General features: G+C 36.4%; 1 long non-coding RNA gene across 1 annotated transcript; it reads right to left on the reverse strand.

The window, feature by feature from the left end:
* Positions 1-1,098: 1,098 nt before the first annotated feature.
* On the reverse strand, positions 1,099-6,432 carry LOC145769890 (uncharacterized). The gene is made up of 4 exons (XR_014289111.1): positions 6,364-6,432; positions 5,939-6,065; positions 2,773-2,885; positions 1,099-1,557 (listed from the first exon to the last, which is right to left on the reverse strand). It is a non-coding gene; the product is annotated as an uncharacterized LOC145769890 (long non-coding RNA).
* Positions 6,433-16,579: the final 10,147 nt, after the last annotated feature.

Genomic DNA, 16,579 nt, shown 5'->3' on the forward strand with positions numbered 1-16,579 from the left:
GTTTTGAGGGGCACGTAACAGCTTTGTACTCTTTGAATCCACTACTGAAATCTTGCGTGCGTTATGCCGCTGACTAGACTAATAAATTGAGATTGAGTGAGCAAAGAAAGAGGGAAAATTTTTCAATAAAGCCGACAAATTATATGTTTTTACCCCGATATTTTTAGGGGGAAACGTGGCCAAGAGCGGCCTCCTCAGGATCCGCTACTGGTGTAGTTCAGACTACTTTTCCACCAATCAGGGTTTATTATTCAACCTAATTTGTAAGAACCTCAGTTAAGTCATAGATTAATGATGATAATTGCAACAACAGTTATAATAATCATACATTACATAATTGTCATAACGCTGTAATAAAATATCGTTTCAGTCTCATACCATACTTAATGTCCAGCGGTAAGAATGTTTTAAAGCTAATGGCCGGTACTTTAAAATTAGATTGCATAAACCGGATGGCAAGAGAGCCAATCTTCGTTTTCCCTTTTAAGCATATCATCCCTTTGTTGATATCTTTTTAAACAAAGTCATTCAATCAATTACTGGTTTCTTTTTTTTCTCAGGATATCACAATAATCCGCTGGTATTTTACACAAGGATGCAAAAGGTAGGAAGCGAATAACCTTCCAGGTAACCAGGTCAGCTTCCATCCATTTGATGCTAAAACTACTTCAAAATGAGGAAAATATGCAGTCAAAGGTTCTGGAACAATTTTCATGAATGTTGCGACATTGGCTTAAATAGGCCTAGGCTACGTTGTAAAACACACGCATTTGTTTCTTATTTGTGTCAGTGCCTACTTAATGTATAAATTCCGCAAGACGTCGCCAAAACACCGCTTCGATTTTGGAAAACATCTGCGTTTGACACTCTCAAGGCGGTCGGGGGGGTAATACCTCTTGAATACTACACAGTTGATTTTAGGCAATGAAAAATAGTCTATATTGATTTAGAATTTTAATCTGCTCGTTCTGTTTTTATAAAGAAAATGACTTTTGATTCACAAAAGTCTACTGCACTTTATGATAATAATAACAACATTTCTATAGGGCCTCATCCACAATGCAAACTATGCTCCTGGGAGCTGTAGGCTACATGACGATGGTGATAAATAATACGGCACAGTACTTTCAGTCATAATTTGTGGTGAAATGGAATGTTTTCAAACGAGTCATTCATTTAAATACAAGCAACATAAAAACAGGCAAATGGAGAACTTTTAAAATCTAAATCATCATCTTCAAACGCAGATGGCAAGACTTTTATTATCATGTATTGTATGTAGATCATAGCAAGAGAAAATTATTTTCACCATAATTTATGTCAACGCCTTTTTTTTCTACTGTTTTTAAAATGAAACTAATTGAAGTCACGATACAAACAAACAATTTAATCCAACATGACATCTTTTCAAATAGCCTACAACCCATGTATTCATCAAATATTTCTCATGATCATACAAACATAGCAAAATGGAATATACACTGCATACATTTTTACACCATAATACAGCCATCGGTAAATTTGACGACTTCATGTGCAGTTTCCTCTATCTGTTGACTGCAAATAAAATAAGTGTAATTATTATTATATCTTTCTGTGACGACTAGAACTTTTATTGTAAAAAAATAATATTCTATCATTTTTATTTAAAAATTTGGAAGAGATTGATTAAATATGCAGTATTATTCATTAGCAAAAACGATAAGTTCAACACTGCAAGATTTTTAACAAGAGATTGTTTTATTACACAGCATAAACACGTTGTGAAGTCTTCTGACTTTTTATGAAAATAACATTTTAACCACTGAAGGTTCTTATTCAAATAGAATAATCATCTTGTAAAGAAGCTATATTTGAGTGAAACAAACGATGCTGGTTTCTTTGATCATAAAGGCTTTATATTGTTAATATTGTTTTATATCAGAGCTTCTCAAAAACTTTTTTATTGTACGATCCCATTTCAGAAAATAGTTACCGCATGGTGGCAGCCTACTCGGCCTATCTACTGTAAGCTCACTTTAATTTTTTACAAACCTTTAAAACTAAGTTACAACTTGTGACCCAGTTTGGGAACCCATAGTTGGATGAGCCCTGATCGAGGCTACTGTGGATAGGTTAGGTTATTTGATTTATTTTCAGCACTCACTGTAGACTACAATACACTGAATAAGATAATCTTCAAAAATGTGTTATGAAAGTTGAAATGTAGGCTTACACGTGTTAGCAAAATAGGAAAATATGAAAATGAGGATTTTTAAATTGTTGATTTATTATGTGCAACATACAATCCAAACCCGAAATTTGACTGAAGAAAATTGGGTAATTGAATTCAAAAACAATACTTACATGGATATTTTTCATAATTAAAATTTTCATTTACCATGCTAACGTTCTGGCTTTTCTTAAAGAAAAAATATGAAGTTTAACCCAGCTGGCAACTCATTTGAAACTGGTCATGGCTGGTTTGTTCTTTGCCATGCCAAACCGTGGAAACATTCGGAGCACGACGTCAAACATTTAAAATAGAAAAAACAGAAATTTCTACATTGCCATAATATGAAAAAACAAGGTACCAATAAACAGTACCAAATTTCTCAAAGTAAAAGTGATTTGGTACTCTTGGCGGTAGCCTACTCCAATAAAATTACGACTTTCGGAATGTTGGTAGCCTAGCTTACTCAAAAAGTATTTCACTTATGCTATGTGGCTAGCTATGCCTACTGAAGATTTATTTAATAACAACATTAAATAGTTTAATCTAAACCTACAAACCTTCACCAGGTGGAGGATTTCTGGCAACATATTCGCATTCTGCAACGCATACTTTTGCAACGGCTGGGGGGCAAGCATCGGTGTTGCATCCATAGCTTAAGCAATCTGGACAACTGCAAAAAAAAAACAATATATAAAATAATATTTTTAGAATAAGCTACGTACATATCACTTGAAGTTTTTAATATGAAATTTAAGTTTTGATATAACCTATAACTTGGGCAGAGAAATTATTTTGTTCAATCATAAACAGGAATAACTCAGCAATAATACGACATTTAACATGGTAACACAAAAATAAAAGCAAACGTTTTCAATGCATATAGTCTTTTCCAAGCCTACAAAAAAAAATATACGTTGCATGAGAAAACACTCAAACAACACAGTAAAACATCAAAAATATTGTTTAATCTATTAAACATAGAAAGACTGCCTGTCCTGCTCACATGCACACATGCTCACATGCACACATGCTCACATGCACACATGCTCACATGCACATCACATGCTCACATATTACAACACAACAAAACGGATCAAGTAGAAAAATTAGAGGAAAAGTATAATATCTAGGCAAATTGCGCAAGATGTACTAAAGTACAAAACGAGATGATTGCACAAAACGAAAGCAACAGTGAACCAAACACACACTTGACAATTCAATTAAAGACAAGTAAAAGTTAGAAGGTTCCACCAGCAAACAATTACTTGTTCAGCTTTGGGTTGTAAGATTTAATAAATAGTGCCTCGTGAATCTTTGTGTCGAACTCCGACAAACAATATCGAACAATCGCGAAAGACTTCAATAAGATTTTATTACTTGAACACGATTGGCAGTTTCGAATATGGCCTTTAATTGCATTGTTTTTACTAAGATTAGCCAAATTCAGATGCTCCCTTACTATCGTGGCCAAATGTCGTGTGATCATACCAATGTATGTGGAACTCGCATCATGCGAGCAAGTGAACTTATACACGACGTTTGAACATAAGGAGTTTTAGACTTCAACTGAAAATAGTAACCAGCTTTATGTTTTATGGACGAAAAAAATCTTAACGTTAAATTTCATTGCAATAAATCTAGACAAATTTGTGGCAAAACGTTTGGATTCCTTGCCAATAAACGGAATTGTTAGAAAGTTCTTGAAATCACGCTCTTCATTCAGAGACATGGCGAAACTCGAATTCAGAAACCCTCTAAGAACTTTATAGAAAAACCAAATAAGATAACGATTGGCACCAAAGTATGAACGTAATTTATTGATTTCAATATTAAAACGGCCATTATTCGAGAAAATAGCTCGAGCTCGCGAGAGAAGACATTTAATTGAAGCACATATATAATTCGATGGGCAAACAGCGCTAAAATTGAAAAAAAGATTTGTATTAGTAGGTTTGCGCCAGATTTTCTCATGTATTTTCTCCAGTGTTTTCTCATGCAATGTATAATTTTTTTTTTTTTATAGGTTTGAAAAATACTACATGTACAGTATAGTTGAAAACGTTCGCTTTATTTATTTTTGTGCTACAATGTTTACTGTCGTATTATTGCTGTGCCATGCCTGTTCATGGTTAAGTTTTGTTGGCCACGGAAGGCTGGAAAATTTCTGAAAACCTTAGTAGAAAATGCATTGTTTTGTAATAACAAGTTTGGCTGTGGTTTGCTTCACAGAAGTAACTGGCTATATTCGATCTGCAGCAACAAAGCTGCATTTTGAGATGTTACGACGGTGCCATATTTTAAACTGACTGTCTTGCTTTGGTATCATGCACGTTGTAATGTTTGCATTTTGTCGCTATTATCTTTTTTCTCGACATCTGCTATGTTTGCAATAGTATATTGTTTTTCGTTGTAATGATCAGAAATAAAAACACATTGAACTGAAACTGATTTTCTAGTAGTCTATAATTATTATCTCACTCGAAGATGTAGAAGAAAATGAAGAGGAGACTACACACAAAGGACTTGGATAATGGATATGGTGGGATTGACAGAGTCCAGTGGGAGAAAGTGATCCTCAGTAGTGAAGTCATACAGATAATAAAACCAAACCACAGAACGAAACGTATGACACTGTTAACATTAATTTAATGGTTTCTGTTTCATCGTAATGCAGCCCCCAAAAATTTTATTATGCCCCCTAAAATTATGTTTTAGCATAATAACCTATTATTATAAGTTTTTAAGGCCATTATAGGCTAATTCATGTTGAATGACGTTTTATCCCCCTGCAGTTGTTTTGGCCTCACTAAAACTTTCTTTCTATTGTTTCAAAAAAGAGATTAAAACGTTAATTTTACAAAGCTACAGTGCGTCGTAAGTGATATGTTATGGAAACCAACTTGCCAGTTTCATTATACAATACAACATGTTCAGTCGGAAACTTGATTAATCTCTGCTTGCTTCTTGGAATTTTGTGTTTAGGCCTACGTTATCTATCTTAAATATATATTTTTTTTCTTTCTTTTTGGTGCGTATGTTGAAGCGCGGGAACGTTTTAACGTTTTATTTCATTTTTCTCGTGTAAGCTTATTTTAAATGGCAAAATCGTCATTTTCGTAGAGTGGCAATTGACTAGTAGAGTAGTAGACCGTAATGGTCGTCTCGTTGTCTTCCTGTCGGTATGGGAACTTGTGTAACTTTTGCATTGTGTATATTGCTTGCATATTTTAAACATGTACCTATGTTCCTGTTACTGACAAATAAAACATTGATTGATTGATTTCTAGCTACGTCACTGTTGTTATTTGAGGTTATGTTTGTAAAATTCATGGCTACTTAGGAATGCTCGACCACAGTCATTTCATTAGGTGCAGCCTGTCCCGCAATTTAGGAAGTAGAATCTTTTGTATTTTACTTAGGCTAAATATTTAACAAAAGTTGTGCGAGGAAACCAGAATTTTATCAGAAATTTTAAATCCAAAAATTTAAATCAAAACTAGAATATTGCATTTGGTAGAAAACATTTAGATTTTAGGCCCATATATTTTCCACCTGAAGCTACAAAGAAGGTTGCTACTGTTTTCACCTTTTGTTGCAAAATTTTGAATGTTTCTTTCATTATGATAAAGAAACGCAAGCTTTTTTTTTAGTTTCCGTTAAAAGTTATGCATGCTCAGGAAAAAATGTTGCACTATTTAAGCGATGTAGGCTATAGTTACTTACAATGGAAGAAGTGCGTGAACTTCAAATAAGCAGAAACCAGACATAAAAAACAGAATAAAAATGGCATTTTGTTTCATTTTTGCTACTTGGTCTGCAACTCTACAGATTGAGATGTTCCACAAAACTTCTGCAAATGAAAAGAAATTAAAAGACAATAACAGAATAAAAATGGCATTTTGTTTCATTTTTGCTACTTAGTCTGCAACTCTACAGATTGAGATGTTCCACAAAACTTCTGCAAATGAAAAGAAATTAAAAGACAATACTTACACCTGGGTAACCTAACCTGACATACTGTAGTTCTACTGCAATTTATGTAAGTGAACGCGTGAATGCAGACCTATCACATCCTATAGCATAAAATTTAGAGAGGAAACACACATCCTCGCATCACATAATGTACGGCAATTGAAAAATTAGGTCACCTGATAAAAGTCCAGATGTACAGCAGGTTATCGATTTCCTTTCACACGATACAAGAGTTGGCCTCCAAGTCAGTTTGTACAAACTACCATGGACTACAATTAGCTTCTGACTGCAAACATTAGGTAGGCTATCACCAGTGGCGTAACAACGCAATATGCCGCCCTTGGGTTATTGCACGAAACGCCACCCCTACCTCCTCCCCCCCTCCCCCTTGACACCGACGTAAAAGCTGATTAAAATTCCACATAACAGAAGAATTAACTCAGTTTTGTTTAATTTTATTGAAAGTTCAAAATAAAACCACTTCTTACTCAAACAGCTGAAGGATTCTTTGTCTCCTTTAATTACTCTAATCCCTGGCTTGAATGACCCTTTTTTATTCTGAAACCTTTCGGGCCCTAGTTTGATTATCTCAACTCTCATGTTATGAGTTAATGTTTCTGGCCAAGTAGCCACATCGTTATGAGAATAATAGATAGCATCTGTTTCATCTTTATTTGACAGTGTTTCATTCACAGGCTTTCCTTCACAGGCTTTCAATGATCACTTCGTTATTGTTTTGCTCGAGGTAGCCTACACTTCTTCTTCCGTCTCAACGTGAGGTACGGTACCGTAGAGATTTACTGTGCTAATTTCTTCTGTTTTTTTTTTTTAGCAGAGGCAATTTTTACAAACTTCAAAATGACTCCTTCATTCTTTTTAGTTCCTCTTCTCTAGCTTTCTTTTTCTTTCTAAAAAAAATCGTCACTTTCTTTTACTCTCGTCATGGGCAAAAATTAACTTAAAAGCTTGCAACTTAAATCTTGTTCTGGAATCTGCAGCACATTAGTTAAAAACAATAGCCATAATTGCAAATTTGCTGAGTTAAGCTAAATGATCTATTTCAGACCTGAAACTTTAAACCTTTCACTATATAACCTAACCCATCTTCACACATGAAGATGGAGGAATCCCGTCTATCTACCACAGACAGATGGTAAAAGTGGCAGTTGACTCGATGACTTCACGGTCCATTCCTGTCTTCTCCCGAAAGTAAAATAAACTTAAAACTAACCTGAACTTAACTACCGTACCAAAGCTAAATTGACTGAACAGTGCTATAGCTTAGCCTACAAGTTACAACCGACATTCTACTGTATCATTACTTCAACAGCATAAGTAGGCTACTGAGTAGGCTATCATTAAACCGTCACAAATACCACATGGTGAGGCACAATCTAAAAAAGTTGCAAATTAAGTTAGTTTTTAGGCATAACTTATTTAATTTTTTGGCTTCACTTAGATCAGTGTTAACTTAGGTCGTTTAAGTCTGAGTCTCTCCGAGAATAAATTAATGTGACTGTCTTTGTTCGTTTAAACTTTAAAAAGTTATCACATTTTGCCGCCCTCTAGCAACGTGCCGCCCCTGGATTTATTCACAAGATCCAATGGGTAGTTACGCCACTGGCTACCACAAGTTTGCTTTGAAATCAGAACTAGCATCTAACCTTTGCACAAAAAACATCTTGTTTAGGCTTGAAAAAAAAAATACGTCCTCGCTGAACCTTTCTGCATTATCAAATTGATCACCTACAATGCCTTATGTCAATGTAACCTAAGAGTATTTTGATCGCAACGTCAACACATAGACTATTACAAAAAAAGGAAAAAAAGAAACAATCTGTGTTTCGTGTTCAAGAAATTGAAGTAGGCTTCTGACTTCGTGTTCAAGAAATTGAAGTATTTATCTTCTGATATGATTGAACTGACTCGTGTGAAAATAAATTTCTTTGCTTTTGTGTTTCGTGTTGTAGTTTGTAAACGTACGTTGAGGCTACCCGATGAAGGCACAGAAAGTAGGGACAGTAGGCCTACCATCCCTAACAGAAAGCCTTGCGGCTAGGTCAACTTAGAAGATAATTTGGACCCAGTACCAATGTGATCCAAATCAAGACACTTCCAAGACAATAATCACTAAATCAAATTTGGCATTACCGCAGTCTACGACTTCGCTTGCAACACCAAAGTATGTTGCCTTCATTGTTATTAGGACGTTTGGTGTTGCAATCTTAAACTGTTGCAACTTAACTAATTAAAATTATTTATCGCTCAATGTAGGCTATGCCAAACAAAACGATATGCAAGGTAGTCCAAGACAGTTTGATACCAACAATACACGTGCAACCAATTATAGTTTAGGCTAAATCAAATCTTATGAATTGGATGGAAGGCATATTTTGGGATGGAAGAAGAAAATTTTAAAAATGCAAAGGGATGGAAGGTTTGAATGATCAGATGGAAGACGATCTTCCATCGTTCCATTCCAATTCCATTATTAACTTTCTAACACGGTAATAAGACATAAAAAAATGTAAATAACTGGAGTAATGATGGTAGGCTACGTTTCTTAAATTGAAATATTTTGATACGTATTAAACCAATTGTTGCCCGGACGATTGTTCGAGAACGAAAAGTTGACAACATTCATGTGATTATGTAGTTGAATGAGTTTCGCTTTTAGCAGCATGATCGTTGCTTACTTCACAGTGTAGATTCAAACGATCTGTTATAGCCTGATGCTGCGGGTTCTTTTTGACAATATCAAATTGCACTAGCTTTCGGAACACAGTTCCCTAGTCATGTGCTATGACTAGGGCAACCAAATTTTTGACCTAAAAACTTAAAATTTTGACTTTATAATTTACAAATTTTGACCTAATTTTGACCAATAACTTTCTGCGTTTGCAACCCAAATGCGAAATACAAAGCATGTTAGCAATCAAACCGTAAGGTAAGGATATCTTCTTTTTCTAATAAAATAAAAATGTGGAAGACTCAAGGACACCACAGCTAACGAACATGTAGGGCTGTAGGCCTAATGAAAATCATTCAAAAAACTGCAAAAAATAAATATGGACTGTCTTTAAATATTCCGAAATTACTGAGAGGGTTCTGCAGTATTATACTTCAACATCAAGTAATGTTTCACATTATAGCCTTTGAAATTCCTGTCTCTCGCCAAATTTTTTCTAAAATGGAGAAACTTCTCACTACTGATACAGAAGTTGCTAGGAAGTTCCTCAGCAGGCTATATAAATGTGGTGAAATATCATCTCGTCCCATTTTCCAATTTGGCAGGGCGAAACAAGATTATTACCACAGAAATTGCAACAAATGGATTATTACGTCAGAATAGCAACATAAATTGCAACAAAAAATCAGTATCTGTGTAGCTTTAATAAAATATCAATAGAGAGAAGAAAAACTACGTTAAAAGAAAATTTTGACCTAACCAAAAAATTTGACTTTTTTTTTACTTAATAACTTTGAAACCTCTCTTCGTGTCAACCTGAAATTTAGTTTCTGGACGTTTTATAAACTTTAAACAAGGCAGAAAAATTTTGACTTTATTGACTTTTGGTTGCCCTAGCTATGACGAATGGTGTTGAGGTCAGTGAGTGGTTGTTTAAAGTGGCTCTTTGGTTTAGCTTGAGGCTGCCGGCTGTTGAGTTTCTGTGCTGTTAGGCGTTATTGCTGTGAAGTCAGGGATTCCAAAACACCATTCCAAAACACCACCATTGTTTAGGAATCCCTGTGTGAAGTTTTGTTGGATCAGTTGATTAGTAGATTAGGTGACGTAGGCTAGTTCTTGCCTTTCGGCGCGGTTGTTGATTTTAGGATTTTGTCTGCTTATGAATATGGCCTCTTTGAAACGTAATTGTACCGGGTCATTTTCTTTTGCAATAATTTTAAATTCAAAGTCTGCGTGGCATTGTTGTTGGTGATCAAATACCGAACTTTTATCCGAGCTGAGATGTTCTTTGAGGCGGGAGTGGAGTGGGCGGATCGTCAGTGCCGGATTAACCATTAGGCAAAGTAGGCACGTGCCTACAAGGCCAGTCAAAAATCCAGGCCACTTTAAAATCAGTAAAAATTTAGTCATGTTTTCAAAATAATTATTTTCTAAACTAATAAGTATTCATCTTAATAGCTCTGTTTTTCCAGATGAATTAAAGGTTGCAAAAATCGCAAAAATTTTCTAGCCTAATGTTGTGATTTAGAGCAGGGTGGTCTAACCCAAACGCAATGCAAAAATCGTAAATTCGCAAAATTTTTCCATAGACTAGTTTTATGGTGCAATTGAAGCTGTGACTTGTGAACCGTTTCTTATCTGACGTTTTATGCTGCTAAGAAGAAAAAATGTAAGTTGTTAGTTGATTATTGATATGAGCTTTCTAGCCTAATGTTGTGATTTAGAGCAGGGTGGTCAAACCCGGGCCGCATGCGGCCCGCGGACATAATTTGTGCTGCCCGCAGAGCACTTTTGATGCACAAGAAACCATTGGGTACCACAAGTTTCAAAATGCTCTCCAGGAAATCTCTGGGGATGCTACTCAGAATGGCAGCACACGAAATGAAGCAGGTGCATTGGCCAAACACATGAACACCCTTGAAGTTGCCCTAATGTGCATAGCCTACTTTGGAACAATATTTGGCAGCGCTTCAATACTAGTAGCAAGTTGCTTCAAAGTTCCACTATCGAACTGACACTAGCCATGGGTCTGCTGAAGCTTGGATAAATTCTTGGATGAGTGCAGAAAGAATTTTGACTGTTATGAGCAGCAGGCACGTGATCGCTGTGGCAGCAGCATATATAAATCTGAAAGTCGGCGAGCACCAAAGCGGCAGAAGCATGTCAGTGATAGAGCTGCTACAGATGATGTGGAAGGAATGTCGGGCCAGCAAAAATTTACAATCAACACGTTTTATGTGATCATCGACCAACTGAAGAGTGCACCACAGAAACGTATCGATGCATATTCCATGGTGCTGCAGAGGTTTGGAGTTTTGACTGAGTACGACTCCATGTCTGTTAAAGACATCGATGTTGCTGTTGCAGGTCTGGTTGGTGTGTATTCACAGGACCTGTCTTCCGACTTCCCATCAGAATTTCGTCAGTTTATGTGCTGGTATAAAGAGCAAAGACGCGATGAAACAACAGCAACAGGAAGTGCCCAGAAGATGTTTAAAATGCTGCACACTAGCCTACTGGTGTTTATAATGCATTTCCAAACACTGAAATAGCACTTAGAATGTACTTGTCTCTAATGGCTACGAATTGCTCGGGGGGAACGCTCGTTTTCACAACTGAAACGAATTAAAGACGTTAAACGATAAACAATGTGTCAACAACGTCTTAGTACACTGGCACTTTTGTGTATTGAAAGCGATCTACTCCGTAAGATTGACCTCCAAAAACTAGTTAACGAGTTTTCAATCGCAAAAACGCGCAAAGGTGCTATTTAATTAGGCATATATGACCAAGTTTTTGCACGGTACCCTGTGTTATAGTTGCAACAACGATCTCTGTGACAATGATTTGGCAACACTGATAATTCTAATTTTTTAGTTGGCAACCCTGATTTTCGGGCCACTTATAAAATGTGCCTACAGGCCAGCAGACCCTTAATCCGGCACTGCGGATCGTGCTGCCTATGTAGCTTTCCCTGCATTTTTTGCATATAATCTTATAGACACAGTTCTTGGTGTTGCACATGTCGTCGTTCCATAGTTGGCAGTTTTGCAGCTATGCTGCAGGGTTCGGGTTTTTGTGGTTTTTTAAGTGCGTTTCGGAGGGTTCGGGAGCGCCGAAAGAGGCGGACTGGTAAGCCCAGGTCTTTGAAGACTTTCTTTATTTTACGGTCCGCGTCGTCGCTCATATATGGAAATTCGAAATGTATTGGGTTGTATGGTGTCTGAGGGGAGGGTTGTTTGCTTTGTCGGTGTCGTCGTTGTCTGGGTGGTCGTTTAAGGAAGTCTTTACGTTTCAAAGAGGCCATATTCATAAGCAGACAAAATCCTAAAATCAACAACCGCGCCGAAAGGGAAGAACCACGTCACCTAATCTACTAATCAACTGATCCAACAAAACTTCACAGCAATAACGCCTAACAGCACAGAAACTCAACAGCCGGCAGCCTCAAGCTAAACCAAAGAGCCACTTTAAACAACCACTCACTGACCTCAACACCATTCGTCATAGCATATGACTAAGGAACTGTGTTCCGAAAGCTAGTGTAATTTGATATTGCCAAAAAGAACCCGCAGCATCAGGCTATAACAGATCGTTTGAATCTACACTGTAAAGTATTCACGTGATTGACGTGGAACAGCCTAGACAGCAAATCCGATTCTTCTCACATTTATTCAACGTCTGCAAATTTTAGATAAATGTAAAAACAATCAAATTTGTTATCTGGAAAGTATCCTCTTAAGTAGTATAATTTCATTTCAGTCATTTAAATGCACTACATCGCTCTCAAATCATTATAGTAGCAAGGGGGGGGGGGGGGGGGATAATTTTAATTTCAATTTTAGCCCTGATTTTAGGATACAGTAGCCTATAGGCTATTCTAAGACATCTGGTATATATTTTTTTATAATTTTTGTCCAACCTCCCTCCTTGTATTGCATAGACGTCATATTTTGTTTATGATATTTAAAATTCAAGTAGGCTATAGTTTGCTATACTGTAATAAACAGGTTAAAAATGTTGCAAGACAGTCGTAAACAGGTTTTTGGTCTTGGTTTCATCGTAAAACAGGGTAAAGTGGTCATTTCGATTTGTGGGCATGAATTTGCGCATGCATAAAACTTTATCGAAAATACAGATATTTTGTCTTGACGAAATAGAGAGTAGGCTACCATATTAAATTGATCCAATGGTATTGCACAAATTTTGCCACACAACAATGACATTGTCAGTAGCCTAGGCTATAGCTTATCATTCTCACAAATGCGTAACTTTAAACCTTCTCCTTAGATCAGATAGATATATAGGCCTACGCATAGTTAATAACGAAAAAGCCGTGGCCAATTGAGCCTAAAAAGCGGCCAAAACGAGGTATGGTAACAACTAGGCCTAATGTTTGCCGGCAGCCGATTGTAGCAAGAATTGAAAGCGATAGACGCCGGAGTTTCGTGCGGTCTGTATAGCTCTTGCAAGATTTACATAGCCTACGGTAGCCTACGTCATTTCTAGGTTCTATAATATGCACAGAAACAAACGAAGATCCCATAATTGCATCAAATGCCTGACGACGTTAGGCTACAACCCTGATTGAATGACAGTCCAGCTCAATAAAACCGCGGAAACACTTCTTCCAAAGCTGTGGTAGCCTACCTCGAATATAATATTTTAGCCATTATAGGTCTATCTATATTGTTATTCCAAGTTTGTTTAATTTGGCTAAATAAACAAGCTGGCTGAATGGCATTTTTAAAGTTAGCCTATGTCCCTTTAACAAGATTTATTAGCTTACTCAAGCGTATTCATATTAAGTGCGAGTAGGTCATGAGTGATAGACTACCGGAACATTGTTTTTACAAGTAGCTAATGAAGAAAAAAGAGGCTTCAAACAGAAACCTATTTAGCCTAATTATTGTAGCAAATAACCAAGATAGTAATTATCACATTATTATTATAGGCTATATAAGACATAGTAACGCAGGAAGAAATTTCAAGTCTATCAGAATTGTAGACCAACAACATTTTGCTTTCGTACCAATACAGTAACCCACCACCAGCAGTTTTTTCAAGCGCCAATTACAAGAGCTCATTAAATATGTTATCATTGCATCACTTAGCCTGTTTTTCATATAAAAGTAACTTAAATAAAATATAACTGTCAGTTTCTTGTTTTTTAACGTCAATCCTACGTTTTTACAAAAATTCTACTGTCTACTAAACAACTTACTATGTATTTACAAGCAATTTAGTGCTTGCAAACGAAGCAGCCAGCGTGAATGTTTTCCACGTCACGCTTCATTGTACACAGCTGCGGGAAAGGTCTATTGAGCGTGAGAGAATTTAAGACGCATTAGGAAGTTGTTGTTGTAAATAATGACGATTTGTGAAAGTTTTTAACAAAGTTGCCAAAAAAATTTTTTTCCCGAATTGAAAAAAAAGCAAAATCCAAAAAGAAACGTTGGAGATTAAAAACTGAAATTGTACAGATTTGGAAGTTATTTCTCAGAAGAAACACTTTTTCATAAAAAAATGAGGACTAGAGCAACACTTTGATGTAATTGAAATTGGAGAAATTGACCAGTGTGCTTCTGGTAGCACTAGTTGTTATTGCTTTTTTTTGTTTATTTCAGGCTCTGTTGGGCATTCTATTGTATGATTGGGCTCATTTTGGTGTCACAACCAGCGCTTCCACTTTTGTGGTAATTACCACAATTGTGGAATTTTCATCATGCTTGTGGTAAAAATGTGGTAATGAAAAATTTGTGGTAAAAATGTGGTAATATGGAAATTTTGTGTGGAAATGTTGCCAAAATGTGGAAATTATAAATTTTGAAAATTTGACATAAAATACCATCAATAAATAAGAGCATTTAAACTGTTGTCCTCCAAAATCGAACAGATATGCAAAAAACTACTTACAACAGCATGTGACTAGTATGTTCCGCTGTTTTCGGTTTGATTTTGGAATGCGTCCTGACTTTTGACTTTGAAGGTAGGGTGACCATGTGATCATATTCATAGCCAAGATGTTTTTCAGATTCTAGCTGCGGTGTCAAGTACAGTACTTTGCAGTGACATAACCAGAAAGGGGGGGGTTGGGGGTTACAACCTCTCCTTTGGCACGCGTGTGACGTCACGATATTGAGAATGATGCTTTCAGTCTCTATGTCTCTAAAACAAAGTTTGCCTAATTTTAAACGAAATTGCATTAAAAGAGCGAGTTTTGCGAATACTAAACATTCAAATATCTCAGCCAGGAATTAGCAACAAGAAAACATAGAGACTTAGCTTTATTACCAAAAAATGCCCAAGAAAACATGATCTTATTCTTTTGCTATGCCACCAGACAGCACCATTTTACAGGAATATTTATACCCACATTTTTGTTGAAAATGCTCTCAGAATGCATCAAATTTAAAGTAATTTTTCTGGGGAGGACCCCCCGCCGCTGGGGCTTTCAAAATTCTTGGCTTAGCTACTGGTACTTTGCTTTCTTATTTCGGACGTTCTGTTAATAAACTGAGTAGTTGTTTTAGGCCTTATGTTACACTATAGTGTAAATATAACCAAATAATAGCGTTGCCGGATAAGGAATACGAAATTGCATTAAAAGAGCGAGTTTTGCGAATACTAAACATTCAAATATCTCAGCCAGGAATTAGCAACAAGAAAACATAGAGACTTAGCTTTATTACCAAAAAATGCCCAAGAAAACATGATCTTATTCTTTTGCTATGCCACCAGACAGCACCATTTTACAGGAATATTTATACCCACATTTTTGTTGAAAATGCTCTCAGAATGCATCAAATTTAAAGTAATTTTTCTGGGGAGGACCCCCCGCCGCTAGGGCTTTCAAAATTCCTGGCTTAGCTACTGGTACTTTGCTTTCTTATTTCGGACGTTCTGTTAATAAACTGAGTAGTTGTTTTAGGCCTTATGTTACACTATAGTGTAAATATAACCAAATAATGGCGTTGCCGGATAAGGAATTCTGTCGTAATTTGAGAAAAGTTTAAAGCTGTTGAAAACAAAAACTTGCATTTTAGAAAAATTTTTAGTTCTGAGTAAAGATCAAAACCCTAACCTTATTCCTAAGTCTTTCCTTAACCCTTACTAACTTTAATCCTAACTCTGACAACACCTGATAGTAACTATGGCAACAAGTGGGTAAAAATAGCCACTGTGTTAATGTAAAAGTAAGTCGAAATACGGTTAAGATCGGGTAAAAAATCACAGTAAAATATGTGGTAATCTGAGGACAAATGTGGTAATACAAGGGATGCAACCTAGTTCGTACCCTGAACAGTTCGGACCCTCAGTTCGTACCCTGAAAAGATCGAGATAAAAAATTAAAAAAAGCGGAAGTCGCTGATCGCAGTTTCCGCAAATATTTTAAAATTTTTTCCCTGAAAAGATCGAGAGAAAGATAGCACAAAGCCGAAGTCGCTGATCGCAGTTTTTGCTAACCCTAACCATAGACTAAGCTATGCTCTAACCCTAACTGGTCGCAGTTTTCGCAAACATTTTTCCGTAGTTTCCGCTAACCTTTACCCTAACTCTAACCATAGAGTAATCTATGCCCTAACCGTAACCCTCGCTGATCGCAGTTTTCTCTAACATTTTTCCGCAGTTTCCGCTAACCTTTACCCTAACTATAGAACAATCTATGCTCTAACCCTCGCTGATCGCAGTTTCAGCAAACA

This window comes from Aplidium turbinatum, chromosome 5 (assembly GCF_918807975.1).
Source record: "Aplidium turbinatum chromosome 5, kaAplTurb1.1, whole genome shotgun sequence".
Taxonomy (NCBI): domain Eukaryota; kingdom Metazoa; phylum Chordata; class Ascidiacea; order Aplousobranchia; family Polyclinidae; genus Aplidium; species Aplidium turbinatum.